Below are 19,750 nucleotides of genomic sequence, written 5' to 3'. Positions count from 1 at the left end.
GCCCACTTTTTGATGGGGTTGTTTGTTCTTTTCTTGTAAATTTCTTTAAGTTCTTTGTAGATTCTGGATATTAGCCCTTTGTCAGATAGAGAGACTGCAAAAATGTTCTCCCATTCTGTAGGTTGCCTGTTCCCTCTGAAGATAGTTTCTTTTGCTGTGCAGAAGCTCTTTAGTTTAGTTAGATTGATCTATCAATTTTGGCTTTTGTTCCAATGGCTTTTGGTGTTTTAGTCATGAAGACTTTGCTCATGTCTATGTCCTGAATGGTATTGCCTAGGTTTTTTTCTAGGGTTTTTATGGTTTTAGGTTTTACATTTAAGTCTTTAATCCATCTTGAGTTAGTTTTTGTATAAGGTGTAAGGACGAGGTCCAGTTTCAGTTTTCTGCATATGGCTAGCCAGTTTTCCCAACACCATTTATTAAATAGGGAATCATTTCCCCATTGCTTGTTTTTGTCAGGTCCTAAACCTCAGTTCTTGACTTCTCTGCACTTGCAGGCTCAACACCACGTGGAAGCTGCCAAGGCTTGGGGCTTGCACCCTCTGAAGCTATGGCTGGAGCTCTATGTTGGCCCCTTTCAGCCATGGCTGGAGCAGCTGGGACACAAGGCACCAAGTCCCCAGGCTGCACACAGCATGGGGACCCTGGGCCCAGCCCACGAAACCATTCTTTCCTCCAAGGCCTCTGGGCCTGTGATGGGAGGGGCTGCCATGGAGACCTGTGATAGGCCTTGGAGACCTATTCCCCATTTTCTTGGGGCTTAACACTTGGCTCCTCATTATTTATGCAAATTTCTGCAGCCGGCTTGGATTTCTCCTCAGAAAATGAGATTTTCTTTTCTATCATATTGTCAGGCTGAAAATTTTCCAAGCTTTTGTGCTTTGCTTCCCTTTAAAAACTGAATGCCTTTAACAGTACCCAAGTCATATATTGAAAGCTTTGATGCTAGAAATTTCTTCTGCCAGTTACCCTAAATCATCTATCTCAAGTTCAAAGTTCCACACGTCTTTAGGGAAGGGGCAAAATGCCTCCAGTTTCTTTGCTAAAACATAACAAGAGCCACCTTTTCTCCAGTTCCCATCTCCATCTGAGACCACCTCAGACTGGATTTCATTGTCCATATCATTATCATCATTTTGGTCAAAGTCATTCAGCAAGTCTCTAGGGAGTTCCAAACTTTCCCTTATTTTTCTATCTTCTTCTGAGCCCTCCAAACTGTTCCAACTTCTGCCTATTACCCAGTTCCAGTCACTTCTGCATTTTTGGGTATCTTTTCAGTAATGCTCCACTCTACTGGTACCAATTTACTGTATTAGTTCACTTTCACACTGCTGATAAAGACATACCCAATACTGGGCGATTTGCAAAAGAAAGAGGTTTATTGGACTTACAGTTCCACATGGCTGGGAGGCCTCACAATCATGGTGGAAGGTGAGGCATGTCTCACATGGTGGCAGACAAGAGAAAAGAACTTGTGCAAGGAAACTCCCCTTTTTAAAACCGTCAGATCTCATGAGACTTATTCACTGTCATGAGAACAGCACTGGAAAGATCTGCCCCCATGATTCAATTACCTCCCACTGGGTCCCTCCCACAACACGTGGGAATTCAAGATGAGATTTGGGTGGGGACACAGCCAAACTATATCGAGGCCCATGTTTTTCTGTTTTAGATGCCTTGCCCTGCTGCTTTGGATCCTGTTCTCCAGGTCACTATTCCATCCCAGCCAGGACACAGATTATTTCCTTAATTTTCCATAGAATAGAATTTTAACCAGACTTTCCAGAAAGAGGCAAGATAAAGAAAAGACAATACAGATAATGGTTTACAACAGTAACTGTGGCTACACATAGTACCCTTTGGTCCAAGTTCTGGGCCATTTTCAAGGTATCCTTGAAAAGTGTTCTTCTGAATTGTTTCTATCTACCACTGTTGTGGACATGCCACTGTGTGATACTCTCTAGTTTGTCTCTTCCATCTGGAGGCTAGGCCCCCAAAACTGTGGGGCTTCAGAGAGAAAAGGGACGTTCTCCCCTCTTTGGCTAAAATCCTGGGTTTCCAGCTCTCATTCCTGTCCCAGAATTAACTTCTCCCTCAGAATAAGTAACAATGGGGATATCCATTCTCTTCAGGATTAATCTCATTCCTTCACTATAGGATATGGTCTGGTCCTGTGAGTACCACCCATCTCCACCTCTCGTCCAGGCAATTGCTATAGCTGTCTTTAGTGCATTCCTAGAAATCTGAATTCTCTTAACATCATGTTTGGGACTTAAATAGTCCATTCCAGGTTGTGCTATGTCAGTCTGTATGGGGCTGTTTACAGAATTTATCTTCTTTCCTTCCTTTATCTCTCTCCCCTCCTACTTCCTCTCTGTCCCCCTCCTCTTCCTCCCTTTCTTCCTATCCTTTTTCATTTTAGTCTTGGGGCCCTTGTAAACATGCAGTGTTCTATAGCAATGCTTCTTCTCAAGTTTCTTTTCTTCCTTCCACTGCAGGGGCAGTTTTGGTTGTCACAGTAGTTGCGGGACACACCTGGCATTTAATTTGCTGGGGCCTGTTAAAAAGAAAACTATTAACAGGTGATATTTGTTAAAGCATGATAAAGAAGAATTTATTTAGGACTATCACAGTATAGGGACCACTGCAGTAGGTCTTGTGGTAGAGGAGAGAGATTGTGCTCAACTCTCCATACAGCATGGGCAAGTGGGAATTTATAGACAGTGACCAGAGTGGGGTCACTGAAAATTACCAGGAAGAAACATCAGGGGTAAGAGGGGTTCTGGGTAAACCAATCTAACTAGATTCTTGCTGAAGACAGGCCAAGGTGATCAGATATCACCTGGGGAATGGTGGCGGATGAGGAACCCAATCAAGGGAGATCAGAATGGAGCGGGAGGATTGGGGGGAGGGGTGATTCTTGCTTAACTGACTTAGCAGGGCTGTTTATGAAAACTAGATTTTTCAAGGAAGTACATAAATGGGCCTAGATGAAGTTTCAGAAGGTCAACTACAGTTTTGTCAAGCAAGGAATCTTTGTCAGTCCAAAGAAACTTAGAGGGTTTACAGTGTGTGGAACTCTCCTCTACAATGAATTGTCCCCACATCCCATGCAACTTTCTAATTTCCCAGTGGACATTCATGTGTGTTCTGCTTATAATTTTCTAAGCCTTGAACCTAACTCTGGTTTTACTTATAAACACATAGTATTTTTTGGCACAGTTTTAATATATACTGAATTTCTAGGAATGCAACCATTTAGGTATATCAAAGGAAGATTGTATTTATTTCATTCTGTATTATATCAAGAGTTGTGCACTATTATAGAAAAATCATGTCACTACTGAAATGCTGCTTGTGGTATTTGAATTGACAATACAACAGTGCATCCTTATCTATCTCGTTTGTAGCTGCCACATTCATAGTGATTCTGTACATAAGGGGAAGAGTGACTGTTTTCCAGTGCAAGTGTGCCTGATCATTTATATAATGAAATGCAAATATATAATTTATATGAATACATACATATATATAAGATATATATAAAATATATTTTTAATGAGTTAGTATGGTCAGTATGTAGTTAGTAACTATAAATTTTATTTCAGGATATTAAAAAGGAACATTGGAAAATATTTGTTTTATAAAGAGAGTGTTAGTTCTGATGGGTTCGAGGACTATGTAAATTAATACAGGAAAAATAAACAGTTCTCTTTAAGAAACAATAAAACTCTACAGAGACATAGCTCACTGAATTTCTCAGAGTGAAACAACTACAGTTATTTCCTTCATGACATTTAGGTGAGACTTGCTTTACATTTGCACAAACAGAAAATCTACTGTCTTTGTTTTCTCAGAACAGAGACAGAACTTTTGAGATTAGAATTGCAAAGACAGGACAATTTCTTTAAATTTTAAAAGCTGTATTATTTTTAAAATTAAGTGTGTTAATGCTTTAGAAATGGTATAATACAGCCCTGTTCAAATAATTTGAAATAAGAAGGTTCAATGACAGTAAATGTTAATTTCATTCTAGGTGGTCGTATCTCTGAAAATGATTGTGATTTTCAAAGCTGCAGAAGCAAGTTGTTTTTAGAACCATCAATACAAGATGGTCTGGTTTATGAATATATTCAAGGAATTGAGAGGGTGATTAATTGATAAAAGAAATGTCACCTGAAAGGTGTGGGCTGGGAATTCTCATTAAAGAGTTGAGAAAGAAGTAACCAAGTAATCAATGAACTAAAGCAGACATGATTGACTGTAATTACTCTGCTTGTTAAGGTTATTGACTAACAGCAAGATGGGCTGTCAAAACTGAAGCGTGGTGCCTTGGGAAAATTAAATGAGAAAAATTAATGAGAAAAATACTCATTTTAGCCCTTCTATTATTACCAAGGCAAGAAAGTTGATGTGTCAACGTCAGTAGTTTATTCTGAAATAGTTAAAATGAGACTGAAAACATTAGCACTAAATTCACCCCGCCTGGCATCTACATGTGATATTTGGGTTTACACAAAGTGAAATACAGGTAGGGAGAGAAATTAGGTGGTAACTATAATACATAAAGACAACAAGCAAGGCATAACTCTAGTTTGTGTAAGGTAAGGTAGCATTAATAGTTGTAAAGATGGAGATAAGGCAATGGATTTGAAGGCTATTGGAGAAATAAAATTAATAGAATACCAATCTCTGATGAAGCTGACATCTTTCATTTTGTATCAAGGTGAATGTAACTTTCACCAGGAAATTTTCCTTGATTATCCCCTCCTCTTGGAGCTATCCCTACCTCCATTTAATTCCTATAGCTATTGATGCTTACCTTGTATTATAGTTAATTTGCATGTGCCATACAGTAGTGGACACTGCCACTGCCCCTAGCTTTTATCCCAATGGTGAAGACAGAATAAGTAAACAAAAAAAAATGCAAGGTTGTGATAAGTGACTGGGAACAGTGAGATAAAAAATAGTAAGGAAATACCTCTATGAGAAGGTGAAGGATTATATCAAAGATGAAAATGAGCCAGACATGTAAATAGCTGGGAGCAAATGGTTTCAGGCAAAGGAACAGCAAGTGCAATTGCCCTAGGGGAATATGGTTGGTTATTTTATAAATAGAGAGTATATCTGGAGTCAGTATATTAGAGGGGAGAGTGTTTTGAGTCGAGGGGAAAGAATGTTGTGAGTCGAGGTGAAAGAGGTTGACAACAGCCAGATCATGCAGGGCCTTGTAGATTTGGTAAAGAATTTGTATTTTCTGCTATGAGTAATAGGAAGCCTTTGGATAATTTTAAGCAGGAGAATAACATGAGCTAAACTTCTAAGTTCTGAAAAATCACTTAGAAGCTATGTAGAGAATGGCTACCAATGTTGGAATAGTCAGGGTAGGAGAGCTAGAGAAATGTGCACATGTTAAAGACAAATTTTGTAAGTAGGATCAGTGGGAATTCTTGATGGTAATGAGGGAAAAGAATGAATGAAGGATGACTCCTAGGCTTTGGCTTATGCAGTAATTGGTTGATGGTACCAATTATTGGGATATGAATGACAGAGAAAAATAGGTTTGAGAGACAAAATCAAGAGCTCCTTTTTGGGACATATCAAGTTTGAAGTGTGTATTGTTTATTCAAATGGACAAGGCAGTTTGGATATATTGCTATGGGGGTCATGAGAGAGGTCTGGACTAGGATACAAAGCTGGGAACCATTAGCATATGCATGTATAACTGGTTTGAGTGAACTAGCTTGTTTTCTTCTATCTGTATCTCCCTTTGCTCTGTTGCCTCTCCCTTTCCTATTCCTTAATGACACATCAGGTGGGTGCCTGCCATTTTTAGTTCTTTAAAGCCCTGCTTGTCCAATTTAACACTTCCATTTCATTCTAATTTAAATCTCCCTCCCTTTTCCCCAACACTGACCAGATGTCCTCCCAAGGGACTTGGAATGGGGAGTTTTTTTTCATCATTTCTGCTCTGGTATCTTCAAGAGGAGAGGAAGTAGTTGGCCTTGTTCCCCTAACTTTTCAAGTCCACTAACTTTTCCTTTAATATTATGGCTAGTGTAACTGAGTACCCCCATTTTTCTAAGAGATTATTTATTTTTTTCTTCTTTTTTCTTTCCTCCTTTCTCCCACTCCCTACTTAGCTCTTTAGAAATGCAATTATAACCTTTTACCTCCTCTTCACCAGACAATCCCTGCAGGGTGAGTTAATCCAACTATGTGCTTACAAGCTCCAGAGCCCAACTCTCTCCCACCAGGAGACTGTTTTGAGAGATGACAGACAGTTAATCTACACCTCAAAGTATGCCTGCTACAAAACTCTTTCCTAACTGGAGAGTTTCAGCTATTTTTACAAGCTAGTTCTGCCCACAGAGACACTAGTGGTCACCAGCTTGACTGCCCAGTAGATAAGGCACCAGAGCAAGTTATGCAGACCCCCACCTGCATTTCCCTCCCCTGCATGCCATTCATGCCAAGACCCCTTTTAAAAGCACCTGCTTTCTGCTTCAAAAGTGAAGCAGCACGCTTAAAGGCAGAAGTCTGCACTTCTTCCCCTAAGCCAGCTTTGGAATAAAAAGTCACCTTCTTTATACCAGACTTCGCTCTTGTTAATTGGACTCTGCAAGCTGTGGGCAACTGAACTTGTATTTCGGTTACACTAGGAGAGGGCATAGGAGAGGAAGAGCATGTAGCTCTTTTCTTAACTGCTTCTTAGTAATCCCTGAGTGAGATGTCTATCCTCAAATACTGGAAATTCCTTAGCATGTACCTAGGCGGCTTCATTTTCTTTCATTTTGAGCCATAGTCACCAATTATTGGCAACAGGAAAAGTCCCACTCAACATCCTATCTCATTTAAAGATCTCATTTAAAGCCATAGGTTGAGATGTGATATCCCTTCAGGTGACAGAATGGCTTGGCCACCTGGAGGTTGTTGATAGACTTAAAAATGGCCCTTTTGGGAGTGAAGGGGAAATAGATCATCTTAGTGGGTTGTGAAGTGAGAGGTAAAAACATAGGGGTGGTGGACAACTCATTTGGGAAGTATTATGATGAAGGCACAGAGAACTAAGTAGCAACCGCAGGGAGCTGTAGGGTAAAAGTATGTTTTGTTTGTTGAAAATTTTCAGGTAGAAGTCCTGTGGCATATTTTTGCACTGATCATTGGAGAAGGGGTGATAATGCAGTGTGTGAGGTGATCATGAAGGAGCAGAGTCCTTGAGAAGGTGAGGGAAGAAGGGATCCAGTACACAAGAGAGATTAGCCTTTGGTAAGAGCAAGAGGACTTCTTGCATTTTAATAGGAGGGAGGGTAGAGAAGATGAGAGTCGGTGTTGGTGGGTTTATAGATTTGATGATGGAAAGATGTGAAACATCTTCCAGATGGCTTATGTTCTTCTTAGTAAGGCAGGAGAGTTGGTTAGCTGCTAATAATAAGGATGGTTGGGAAGGGAGAGTGAGAAACTTTTTTTGTTGTATTAATAGTACATAAGACCTTCAAATCAGGGGCAGATTCATTTAGATTCACCTAAAATACCTGACAAGGTGCCAGAACTATTTATCACATATTTTTGAAAAAAATGATTTTAATTATCACAAACAGGAATTATTCCTAGCTTTAAATCTCATTTTAGAAAGGTGTTATAGCTGTTCAGAAAATTACATATTTTTAAAGCCCCAACCTGAAATTGCCAGTATTTTGAGATACTATGTACAGATGAAATGGACTCATGTTTCATGCAAAAGTGATTTTCATTCTATAAGGGATTTTATTGACAAGAAGAAACTACTCCATTCTGACTAAAGAGCATATTGCACCCTGGAGGACTTATTTTCCAAGAGGGGCTACTGACAGGGATAGAATTATCTTCTTTTTGGAGGCCTCCCTTCTCTCCTGTAATCTTCTAGCTGGCTCCTAACACAGGGCTCTGCATCAAGGGGCTTCTCAGTACATCCAATTGAATGACTTTGTTTGGGGCCAGTCCTGATGCCCAGAACCAAAAAAGTCACTTTTGATTACCTCAGGAGAATTGCTAGTAATGGCCATGATTTATTCTCTCTCTTTTCTCTCTCTCTCTCTCTCTCTTTTTTTTTTCCAGCTCTTCTACCCTCAATGTTTGATTGCTTGCAAGAGACATGTGAGCCAAAATTTTAAAGTTTGCAAAGTATAAAGAAAGGAAACAAGTAAATAGGGAAGGAGAACAAATACTGAACAAGACTGGGCAAGGTGACAAGAAAGAATTACTGTGAAAATCTGGAAGAGGGCCAGGATGCAAAATGCAGGGGCTGTGTAGTTTACAGGAACTATTTAGCCTCCAGCATGCCTCAGCGATCACACAGAGAAAGCCAGATTTCTCTGCTTTTGTCTCCTACCCTATAGTTAGCCATGGAAATTTGACATAGGTGATACGTGTTTTCTGTCAGCAAACAGATAGAAATACAGAGGACCATGGGGCCTGCGATCAACAAATCCAACGTGATTTGAATTGCTAGGAGGGGACCTCTTGTGGCTATAGTGGGAAATACTTCAGCTAAATACTATCTTGGAGGCTGCAGATATTTTTATGAAGGAATTAAAAAACCCACTATAAAAGCTCTTTAAAATTACATTTCAGATATTTATAATATTTAATTGTTTTGACAACACCAAGTTCTGTAAGAAGGTTTTATCTGTATTGCGTCTCTGAAGAGTTTGGTGTAATTTAAAGCTCTTCAGCTTTTATCCATTTAATTCACATATCCTCTGAAAAGCAAATAAAAAGAATAAGAGTTCTCATCTACATTTTGTAGATGGAATGGAGAGGTACAGGGCAGGTGAGTAACTTCTTGTGGTTTCACAGCAGGACAAGCTAGGCTTATGGTAGAATTTGGATATCTCATCTTGGGCTCAATTCAACAGTCCTGGTTTGGAAAACATTCATTATTAAAGCTCTAAAACAAAACCTGCTATTTTGCAAGTGTCAAGTGATTTCTTTATTCAAGAAAAGATGGATTGAGAGACATAAAACTTACTCTTTGTTTCACTGTGAAAAGAGGCTATTCCTAGATTCTCCAGGGGGAAAAAGCTGCTTTAAAAAAATCTGGGGAGGATAGCATGTTAGCAACTAAGAATCTTTAGATAAATGTATTGTCAATTATGCCCATTTTAAAGGTAGCTACATAAAAATACAGTTGTTTTGAAGGCTATCCTGAAAATCATATAAAATGAACTCCTTTCATAGTTGATTCTCTGACAGTTCCCAGACCCTGCCTTTCCTCTGGGCTCCCTGAAATTTGTGCTAAGAGTATCTGGAGAGCTAATAAATAAATGCTTTCTTTTTATTTTGAATTCAGCCTTTTAAGAACAGGACTGCCAAAACTCAAACAAGTAGTTCATATTTTAGTTAGCACCTCTTGTTTTAGAAGCTATTAGAAGAAAGTCAGAAAAATGGTAATGTCCAAGGAAATGCCACAGAAGTTCGAGTGGGATGTCAAGGAATTGATGAAATGATAAAGATTGTTTCGGTGATGTGAAGATATTGAGAGAGAAGATATCAAAAAAAGGGAAAAGGAAATGTGAAAAAGAATAGTCACAGAGAGAAAAAAGAAATTTTGGTGGAGAAGACTGTTTTTTTGGTGGCTTAAATTTAATAATGGGTTTACCTATGGAGTTTTTGGTAAATCTTCAGTTTAGATTCTTTACTGATAATGATGTGGTTCCTCATAAATACTGGAAGGAGAGACTGTGATGCTTGGTACAAGGGATGAGACAGGTAATATTTCAGAAGAAGAAAAATACGATCTCAGATGTGACACATGGCCTTGCTGCCATCATCTCTAGGGTTCTGAAGATATTGAATTTTACATAATTGATCTTTTGATGTGAGGATTTCCTGGACTCCTGTTTTTCCTGCTTTATCATTTTTCACTTTCAATAATTCTAGCCTTTGGCTTTAATTAGATAGAAGAGGTTCTTCTTTTGGAAAGAACTAGGGAAATGCAAATCTAACTTATTCAGAGCTATGTTTGTAGGTCTCTAGGCAAAGTATGTGTCTGGCCTTTTTCAACGAAGTATTTTCAGTAACAAGTTGTCAGTGAGGTCAGTGACTAGCGGTTCAGGATTAGATACCACCCACCCTGGCTTGTAACCTCCCCTTTCTTTCTTATCCTGGGTGAACAACGCTCAGCTAAATTGACTGCCCCACTGTCATCTGCCTCTCAGTTTGGTACTCTGTAACTCTGTGACCACCAAGAAGCCTTTTTCCACCCCCCACAAAGCTCTTTTTGGAAAATTCCCTACGGGAGCTGAATTTTAAGCCCATTTACTTTATAGGAAGAAACAGAAAGGTAAGAGTCAAGTTTGTAAAGAGAAGAGCTGAACTTCAGCGAATTCTCATTTCTGCATTGAATTCCTTTGTCTTAGTTATAATCATAGGTTTAAAATGTGGGTTTTTCTTCTGAATTGAGGAAGATCACATTATTATATGAAATAGGAATGTTTTGACTAGTTATGAGAAACGTAGGCTTTCACGCTAATTTTAAAGTTATAAATAACTTTCGAACTATTGCCGGGGGAAGCTGGTAGCCAAGGTCGTGCTTTGCATTCAGAGAGTTTCTGGCTATAAAAAGCCGATTGGATACTGTGCAGGAAAAGATAAGATATGGCCTGGATGCTTGTGCTTTGGCATGGGAGTGGGGAAAAGGAAGCAAAGATGGAATATGTTTGAAGGGATTTTACTTTCAACCAAAAGCTAATTCATAGTAAATGGAAGATGTTTCAAGTGAGATAATGGCAAAAAGCATTAATTTCTGAATTTAATGTCTATTTGTTTTATAATTGGAAGGAATATTAGGAGGTTGGGGAATGCTGTCAGAACTGTTCGATGACCAGTTATAGTCAAATGAAAATCACTGTATGGAATGATCATGAGATGTAATGATCAATCATGTAAAGAAAAGGTCACTATCTAATGGGATCTGAATGATTGTGAGCAGCTGCTGTCAGTTACACAGAAGACAGAAATAAAAGAAATGAGTTCAAATGGAAATAAGAAGAAATTAGGGTTAGACATCAGAAAGTTCATTTACTGTAGAGGTTTTGAGTCACTGATATGTGCCTGCTAAGATCTCTGGAGATAATGTGAGAATGCAATGATTTGCTTAAAACAAAGTGGGAAAAGCAGGATTTCAAGTCTGCATTGGTTCTGAGTTTGTGGCTAGTGTTTTAGACAGATTGAAAGCTCAACATATTGAGAATAGTTGTGATTTGAAGATTCAGATTATCCATGGTCAGATTTGAATGGCATATTTGAGTGTGCTATTAAAATTTCATTGTCCATTATAAAAAAATTATCTCAGTAGAACCATAGGACAAGTTTGTTAAATGGAGAAACCTAAAATACAGACAGTATAGACAAAGTTATTCCCATTTGTTACCTCCTACACATAGTCTAAATCTTCCTTTTTATTTGAGTAAAGATTGGGATTTTTATGGTAAAACTTTTTTTCGTTATAAAAGCATTAAATGTTCATCGTAGGATTTTGAAAGCACAGAAAAATATTACCTGTAATTTCATTGATGTGTTTCCTTCTAGTCTTTTTTTTTCTAGATGGCTTTAAAAGTAATTGCAATAATACTATAGATAAAATTTGGAACCTTGCTTTTTCGTTTAACCATATACCAAAACATTTTCCACAGAATATTACCTATTCTACAGTGGTGTTATTTTAAATTTGTGTAACATTTTTCAAGTGAATGAATATAATTTTATTAATCATTGCTGAACATTTAGACGCTATGGTAAACATCTTGTGTATTTATTTATTTATGTGTATATGTATGTATATAGATATGTTTAAGACAATTTCCTTAATCTCTGTTTCTAAGTGTGGAAGTGTTGGATTAGAGAACACTATGTTTGAAGGTAAAAGTTGTGATATTTAAGATGTGTTTTTACTGTTATTCTTTTAAAGCATTGTAAAATTCCTAGTCTACAAAATGATACATTTATTGTCTATGATGTGCAAAACATTGTTATCAGGCACATAGATACCAAAATACTTAGTGTTTAGAAGGATGGAATCTCTCCTACCTACAAAATTTCCACTTAATAAACTTTTACAGATATCAACAAAGCTACATGTCACAGTTGAAAATACTTCAGCTCTGCCTGAAACCAATAGATAGTATTGTTGATCACTTATGTTACTTTGGACATGAAAATAACAGAATGTATAATTAACTTTGTTAGAAGACCATGTAGACATAGTGATTTATATGACTTTTATGATACAACTGTGACAAATAAATAGGAATGGGAAGAATAAATTCTTTACTTATTGTGAATCTTTGGAGAAATTAGAAGTATTTGGAGAAAATCTGTAGGCAACAGAATAGAAAGAAAAGGGATAGAGGGCACATGCTAGAGGAGCAATTCAGTATTAGGTTTTTCTATAGGGAAAACATGAGAATTGAATAAGGCGTGGCTGTGGTAGAAGTCAGAGAAGATAAGTTTTAATTCTGTCATTGTTGAGTTTGGGAACCATGGTTGTGTAAATAGAGTAGGAGGAAGAAAGCTAAGGAATTAGTGATAAATACAACTAATTATTGGAAGTGGTGACTGGTCCCAAGTAATCAAAGTGGAGAGATTAGAGATATCAACATTATGTGGTATGAAGTGAGAGGTAGAGTTATGAATTATTAAAGAATATAGTCTTCCTGTATTAAAAAACTTTTTAAATTGTGAAGTTTTATTATTCAGTGATAATATTTAGAGAAAGACCGTAGCTACAGAAGGATGGGAGTTTCATTCTCTATTCCCTATGAACTTCTGTTTGCATGTTTCTATTTTTTTTTTGGAATAGAAGGGATTAAGATTTAAGAAGAGAAGTTGGCAACCCAAACAGGCCTGAAGAGAAATTATGCGCTTTGTAATGAAGACTTGAAAATAGTGTTTATTTATGGATCATTGGCTCATGGGAATGCTAGTCTAGAGATTTAAAAAGTGTGATTTTCTGATTCTTGTTTGGATACTGGATTTTAAGTGACGTGGTACTGCGGGGTGGAACTCTGGAGTTTAGCAAAGTTGCAAATCTAACGGAAAGTGACAGATAATTGAGGCTGCACAATTTTTGAAGGTGAACAGGACTGTTAGCCAATACATCTGATTTTTCACATGCTTAATTACTGTTTTTAACCACATTATTTTTGCCTGGGATTCAGCGAGTAATCTGTAACCAGTTTAATCACTAGCTTCTAGCATATGATAGGTGACTTTGAGTTCCTGTGTGCAAAATGGAAGATTAGGTCAAGTTTATTTGGCACCCTCCCCACCTCTTTTCTTTACCTTTCATTATCCTGACCAGGATGCTTTTCTGCTTCTGATCCCTCCTGGCAATGGGGAAATTGATTTGATGGAGAAGGTGATGTTTAGTGCAAAGAAAGTCTCTCAAATACTGGAACTTGAACAATGGAGGCCCCTACTTTAAATTAGCACTGTTCAAAATGTAATTAGAAGTTCCCAATTTTTAACTGGTCTATGAAACGAGATAAGAGGCTTGTGCCTGCAAGTAAATCAGCTACACCCTAAGCACTTTGTAGTGAGACTTTCTAGATGAAGGAAGCACTCATTAACTTATATTCTGGTACAAGCTCCTTTTCTCATCGCAGACCTGCAGTTTGAGTAGCATTGCTTAAGTTACACTGTATAAACATTTATCTCCTCTTGAGAGGTGAAGCTGGCTGGGCTTCTGGGTCAGGTGGGGACTTGGAGAACTTTTCTGAATAGGTAAAGGATTGTAAATGCACCAGTCAGCACTCTGTGTCTAGCTAAAAGTTTGTAAACACACCAATCAGCACTCTGTACAAATGCACCAATCAGCACTCTGTGTCTAACTAAAGGTTTGCAAACGAACCAATCAGCACTCTGTAAAAATGCACCAATCAGTGCTCTGTGTCTAGCTTAACGTTTGTAAATGCACCAATCAGGACTCTGTAAAAACACACCAATCAGTGCTCTGTATCTAGCTAAAGGTTTGTAAACGCACCAATCAGCACTCCATAAAAACGGAACCAATCACTCTGTAAAATGGACCAATCAGCACTCTGTAAAATGGACCAATCAGCAGGATATGGCGGGGGGCAAATAAGAGAATAAAAGCTGGCCACCTGAGCCAGCAGTGGCAACCTGCTCGGGTCCCCTTCCACGCTGTGGAAGCTTTGTTCTTTCATTCTTCACAATAAATCTTGCTGCTGCTCACTCTTTGGGTCCGCACTACCTTTATGAGCTGTAACATTCACCACGAGGGTCTGTGGCTTCATTCCTGAAGTCAGCCAGATCATGAACCCACTGGGAGGAACAAACAACTCCAGATGCGCTGCCTTTAAGAGCTGTAACACTCACTGTGAAGGTCTGTGGCTTCACTCCTGAAGTCAGCAAGACCACGAACCCACCGGAAGGAAGAAACTCCAGACACATCTGAACATCTGAAGGAACAAACTCCGGACACACCATCTTTAAGAGTAGTAACACTCACCGCGAGGGTCCGCGGCTTCTTTCTTGAAGTCAGCGAGACCAAGTACCCACCAGAAGGAACCAATTCTGGACACATTTTGGCAACCCAGATGGGACTCTCACCTATTGCCAAGTGGTAAGTACCATCAGACCCCTTTTGCTTGCTATTCTGTCCTATTTTTCCTTAGAATTCTGGGGCTAAATACTGGGCACCTGTCGGTCAATTAAAAGCAACTAACGTGGCCACTGGACTAAAGACACTGATGCCAGGCTTTCTGGGAAAGGGCTCTCTGACAACCCCTGACTCTTTGGAGTTGGGAGTGTTGGTTTGCCTGGAACCAGCTTCTGCTTTTCTGGTACTTCCAGGCTGAGCCGAGGGTTGACAGAGAGGAAAGCCATTCAGCTCCGGGGTCCCGACAACAAGTTGGTTGACCCTGCGGCCATGGAACTCTCAAAGTCATGTCACCCAAGCAAGACTTGCCCATCTACCCTGTCTCCTGACCCTTGCCTCCTGGGTCCTAATGCCTGTCAGACAAACTTCCTCTTGCCTCTCTTCTCTGAGGCTAGTCTGCTTCTAAAAACCGCTCCCTGTCTCTGGCGCTTTTCTAGTTTCTCCTATAAGAATGATTTCTAGTATAAACTTCAGGACTCTTTTACCTTCTTTAGGCACCCAGGCTCACCAATCAGAAAGACATAATTTTTGCCCAAAGCCCCATCTGGGTGGGAGGCTATCTGGAATTTTAGGATCCCTCCTCAGACAAGCAGGCCTAACAAAAGCTATTCCTGAAGCTAGGATATGGGGAGCTTCGGAAATGGTATCTTTCCTATTCATATAAGTGAGGACAAAAGGCATCACTCTTCCAACTCTGGAGATCCCTTCCCTCCCTCAGGGTATGGCCATCCACTTCATTTTTGGGGCATAACATCTTTATAGGACAGTGGTAAGGTCCCAATACTAACAAGAGAATGCTTAGGACTCTAACAGGTTTTCGAGAATGCATTGGTAAGGGCCACTAAATCCAATTTTTCTTGGTCCTTTTTGTGGTCTAAGAGGACAGGCAAGAATGCAGGTTTTCGAGAATGCATCAGTAAGGGCCAATAATCCGACCTTCCTTGGTCCTCTTTTTGGTCTAAGAGGAATACTAGTGTTTCTGCTGCTACGTTGGTGAGCGCAACTATTCCGATCAGCAGGGTCCAGGGACTGTTGCGGGTTCTTGGGCAAGAGATGTTTCTGTTGCTGCATCAGTGAGTGCAACTATTCCAATCAGCAGGGTCCAGGGACTGTTGTGGGTTCTTGGGCAGGGGGAGAAACAAACCAAAACCGTGGGCGGTTTTGTCTTTCAGATGGGAAACACTCAGGCATCAACAGGCTCCCCCTTGAAATATATCCTAAGCCACTGGGACCAATTGACCTGCAAACCCTGAAAAAGAGGCAGCTCACTTTTTTCTGCACTATGGCCTGGCCCCAATGTTCTCTCTCTGATGGGGAAAATGGCCACCTGAGGGACGTATGAAGTACAATACTATCCTGCAGCTTGACTTTTTCTGTAAGAGGGAAGGCAAATGGAGTGAAATACCTTATGTCCAAGCTTTCTTTTCATTGAAGGAGAATACACAACTATGCAAAGCTTGCAATTTACATCCCACAGGAGGACCTCTCAGCTTACCCCCATATCCTTGCCTCCCTATAGCTCCCCTTCCTGTTAATGATAAGCCTCCTCTAATCTCCCCCACCCAGAAGGAAACAAACAAAGAAATCTCCAAAGGACCACAAAAACCCCTGAGCTATCATTTATGTCCCCTTTGAGCTGTAGGGGGAAGGGAATTTGGCCCCACCTGGGTACATGTCCCCTTCTCCCTCTCTGATTTAAAGCAGATCAAGGCAGATCTGGAGAAGTTTTCAGATGATCCTGACAGGTATATAGATGTCTTACAGGGTCTAGGGCAAACCTTTGACCTCACTTGCAGAGATGTCATGCTATTAGATCAAACTCTGGCCTTTAATGAAAACAATGTGGCTTTAGTTGCAGCCCAAGAGTTTGGAGATACCTGGTATCTTAGTCAAGTAAATGATAGAATGACAGCTGAAGAAAGGGACAAATTCCCTACTGGTCAGCAAGCCATCCCCAGTATGGATCCCCACTGGGACCTCGACTCAGATCATGGGGAACTGGAGTCAGAAACATCTGTTGACCTGTGTTCTAGAAGGACTAAGGAGAATTAGGAAAAAGCCTGTGAATTATTCAATGATGTCCACCATAACTCAGGGAAAGGAAGAAAATCCTTCTGCCTTCCTCGAGCGGCTATGGGAGGCCTTAAGAAAATATACTTCCCTGTCACCTGACTCACTCGAGGGTCAATTGATTCTAAAAGATAAGTTTATTACCCAATCAGCCACAGATATCAGGATAAAGCTCCCAAAGCGAGCCCTGGGCCCTGAACAAAATCTGGAGGCATTATTAAACCTGGCAACCTCGGTGTTCTATAATAGGGACCAAGAGAAACAGGCCCAAAAGGAAAAGCAAGATCAGAGAAAGGCCACAGCCTTAGTCATGGCCCTCAGACAAACCTTGGTGGTTCAGAGAGGACAGAAAATGGAGCAGGTCGATCACCCGGTAGTGCTTGTTATCAGTGTGGTTTGCAAGGACACTTTAAAAAAGATTGTCCACTTTAAAAAAGATTGTCCATTTAATCGGAATAAATAAGCTGCTCCCTCGCGCATGTCCACTATGCTGAGGCAATCACTGGAAGGCTCACTGCCCCAGAGTACAATGGTTCTCTGGGCCAGAAGCCCCCAACCAGATGATCCAACAACAGGACTGAGGGTGCCCGGGGCAAGTGCCAGCTCATGTCATCACCCTCACTGAGCCCCGGGTACGTTTAACCATTGAGAGCCAGGAAGTTGACTTCCTCCTGGACACTGGCACGCCCTTCTCAGTGTTAATCTCCTGTCCTGGACAGCTGTCCTCAAGGTCCATTACCATCTGAGGAATCCTGGGATGGCCTGTAACCAGGTATTTCTCCCACCTCCTCAGTTGTAATTGGGAGACTTTGCTCTTTTCACATGCCTTTCTTGTTGTGTCTGAAAGTCCCACATCATTATTACGGAGGGGCATATTAGCCAAAGCTGGAGCTATTATCTATGAATATGGGGAACAAGTTACCCATTTGTTGTCCCCTGCTTGAGGAGGGAATCAACCCTGAAGTCTGGGCATTGGAAGGAACAAACTCAAACTGCAGCCTTAAGCCTTCCCACAGGACAAAACTTTTCTTTGTACATCACAAAGAGAGTAGGAATAGCTCTTGGGGTCCTTACTCAGACTCATGGGACAACCCCACAACCAGTGACATACCTAAGTAAGGAAATTGATATAGTAGCAAAAGGCTAGCCTCACTGTTTACAGGTAGTTGTGGCGGTGGCTGTCTTAGTGTCAGAGCCTATCAAAATAATACAAGGAAGGGATCTCACTGTCTGGACTATTCATGATGTAAATGGCATACTAGGTGCCAAAGGAAGTTTATGGCTATCAGACAACCGCCTGCTTAGATTCCAGGTGCTACTCCTTGAGGGACCAGTGCTTCAAGTGTGTATGTGTGTGGCCCTCAGCCCTGCCACTTTTCTACCAGAGGATGAGGAGCCGGTCAAGCATGGGTGCCAACAGGTTATAGTCCAGACTTATGCCACCCGAGATGATCTCTTAGAAGTCCCCTTAGCTAATCCTGACCTTAACCTATATACCGATGAAAGTTCATTTGTGGTGAATGGGATATGAAAGGCAGGTTATGCCATAGTAACAGTACTTGAAAGTAAGCCTCTTCCCCCAAGGACCAGCGCCCAGTTAGCAGAACTAGTGGCACTTACCCAAGCCTTAGAACTGCGAAAGGGAAGAAGAATAAATGTGTATACAGATAGCAAGTATGCTTATCTAATCCTACATGCCCATGCTGCAATATGGAAAGAAAGGGAGTTCCTAACCTTTGGGGGAACCCCCATTAAATATCACAAGGAAACCATGGAGTTATTGCACACAATGCAAAAACCCAAGGAGGTGGCAGTCTTATACTGCCAAAACCAGCAGAGAGGAAATATGGAGAGAAAGAAAGAGAAAGAGAGAGACAAAGTCAAAGACAGAAGGAAAGAGAGAGAGGAAGAAACAGAGAGACAAAGAGAAGGAGATAGAGAGAGGGAGAGACAGAGACAAAGAAGGAGTCAAAGAGAGAGACAGAGAGAGGAAGAGACAGACAGAAAGTCAAAGAAGGAAAGAGGAAGAGACAAAGAGGGAGTCAGAGAGAAAGAGACAGAAAAAGAAGAAATCAAAGAGGGAGAAAGAGAGAGAAGTAGTAAAGAAAAAACAGTGTACCCTATTCCTTTAAAAGCCAGGGTAAATTAAAAACCTATAATTGATAATTGAAGGTCTTCTCTGTAATCCGGGTGTAGCCCGAAAGCACTAAGACCACTGACAACCCACAGCCTTCCTATCAAAAATTCTTAACCCAGTAGGTTTCCTAACAGGGGATCTAAATCATAATTAATTACCATACAAAGGTCCAACCAGACCTGGGAGGAACTCCCTTCAGGACAAGACATAGATGGTTCCTCCTGGGCGATTAAGAGAAAAAGACACAATGGATGTTCACTAAGTGATAAGGAAACTCTTGTAGAAGCAGAGTTAGGAAAATTGCCTAATAATTGGTCTGCTTAAATGTGCAAGCTGTTTGCACTCAGCTAAACCTTAAAGTACTTACAGAATCAGGAAGGAGCCATCTATACCAATTCTAAGTTAATATGGACTGAATGAGGGTTTATTAATAGCAAAGAATAATTAAAATCCCAAACTTACAAGGTTTTCAACAAAAGTAAAATTTGCTAAAAGTTAACAGTGTAACATGTATTATCCTACTACCACACACTCTCAAAGGATTTCTCAGACAGTTTGCAAGAAATAACAAAATCTATCCTTACTCTACAATCCCAAATAGACTCTTTGGCAGCAATGACTCTCCAAAACTGCCGAGGCCTAGACCTCCTCACTGCTGAGAAAGGAGGACTTTGCACCTTCTTAGGGGAAGAGTGTTGCTTTTACACTAACCAGTCAGGGATAGTACAAGATGCCACCCAGCATTTACAGGAAAAGGCTTCTGAAATCAGACAACGCCTTTCAAACTCTTATACCAACCTCTGGAGTTGGGCAACATGGCTTCTCCCTTTTCTAGGTCCCGTGACAGCCATCTTGCTATTACTCACCTTCGGGCCCTGTAT

At 40.3% G+C, this 19,750-nt stretch overlaps 1 pseudogene; it reads right to left on the bottom strand.

Annotated features, from left to right (window-relative positions):
• Positions 1 to 19,750, bottom strand: part of LOC116458569 (aldo-keto reductase family 1 member B10-like) — a 63,316-nt pseudogene that overhangs the window by 42,220 nt on the left and 1,346 nt on the right.

This window comes from Hylobates moloch, unplaced genomic scaffold, assembly GCF_009828535.3.
Source record: "Hylobates moloch isolate HMO894 unplaced genomic scaffold, HMol_V3 SCAFFOLD_3, whole genome shotgun sequence".
NCBI classification, from domain to species: Eukaryota; Metazoa; Chordata; class Mammalia; order Primates; family Hylobatidae; genus Hylobates; species Hylobates moloch.
This window is presented reverse-complemented; position numbering and strand designations above follow the sequence as displayed.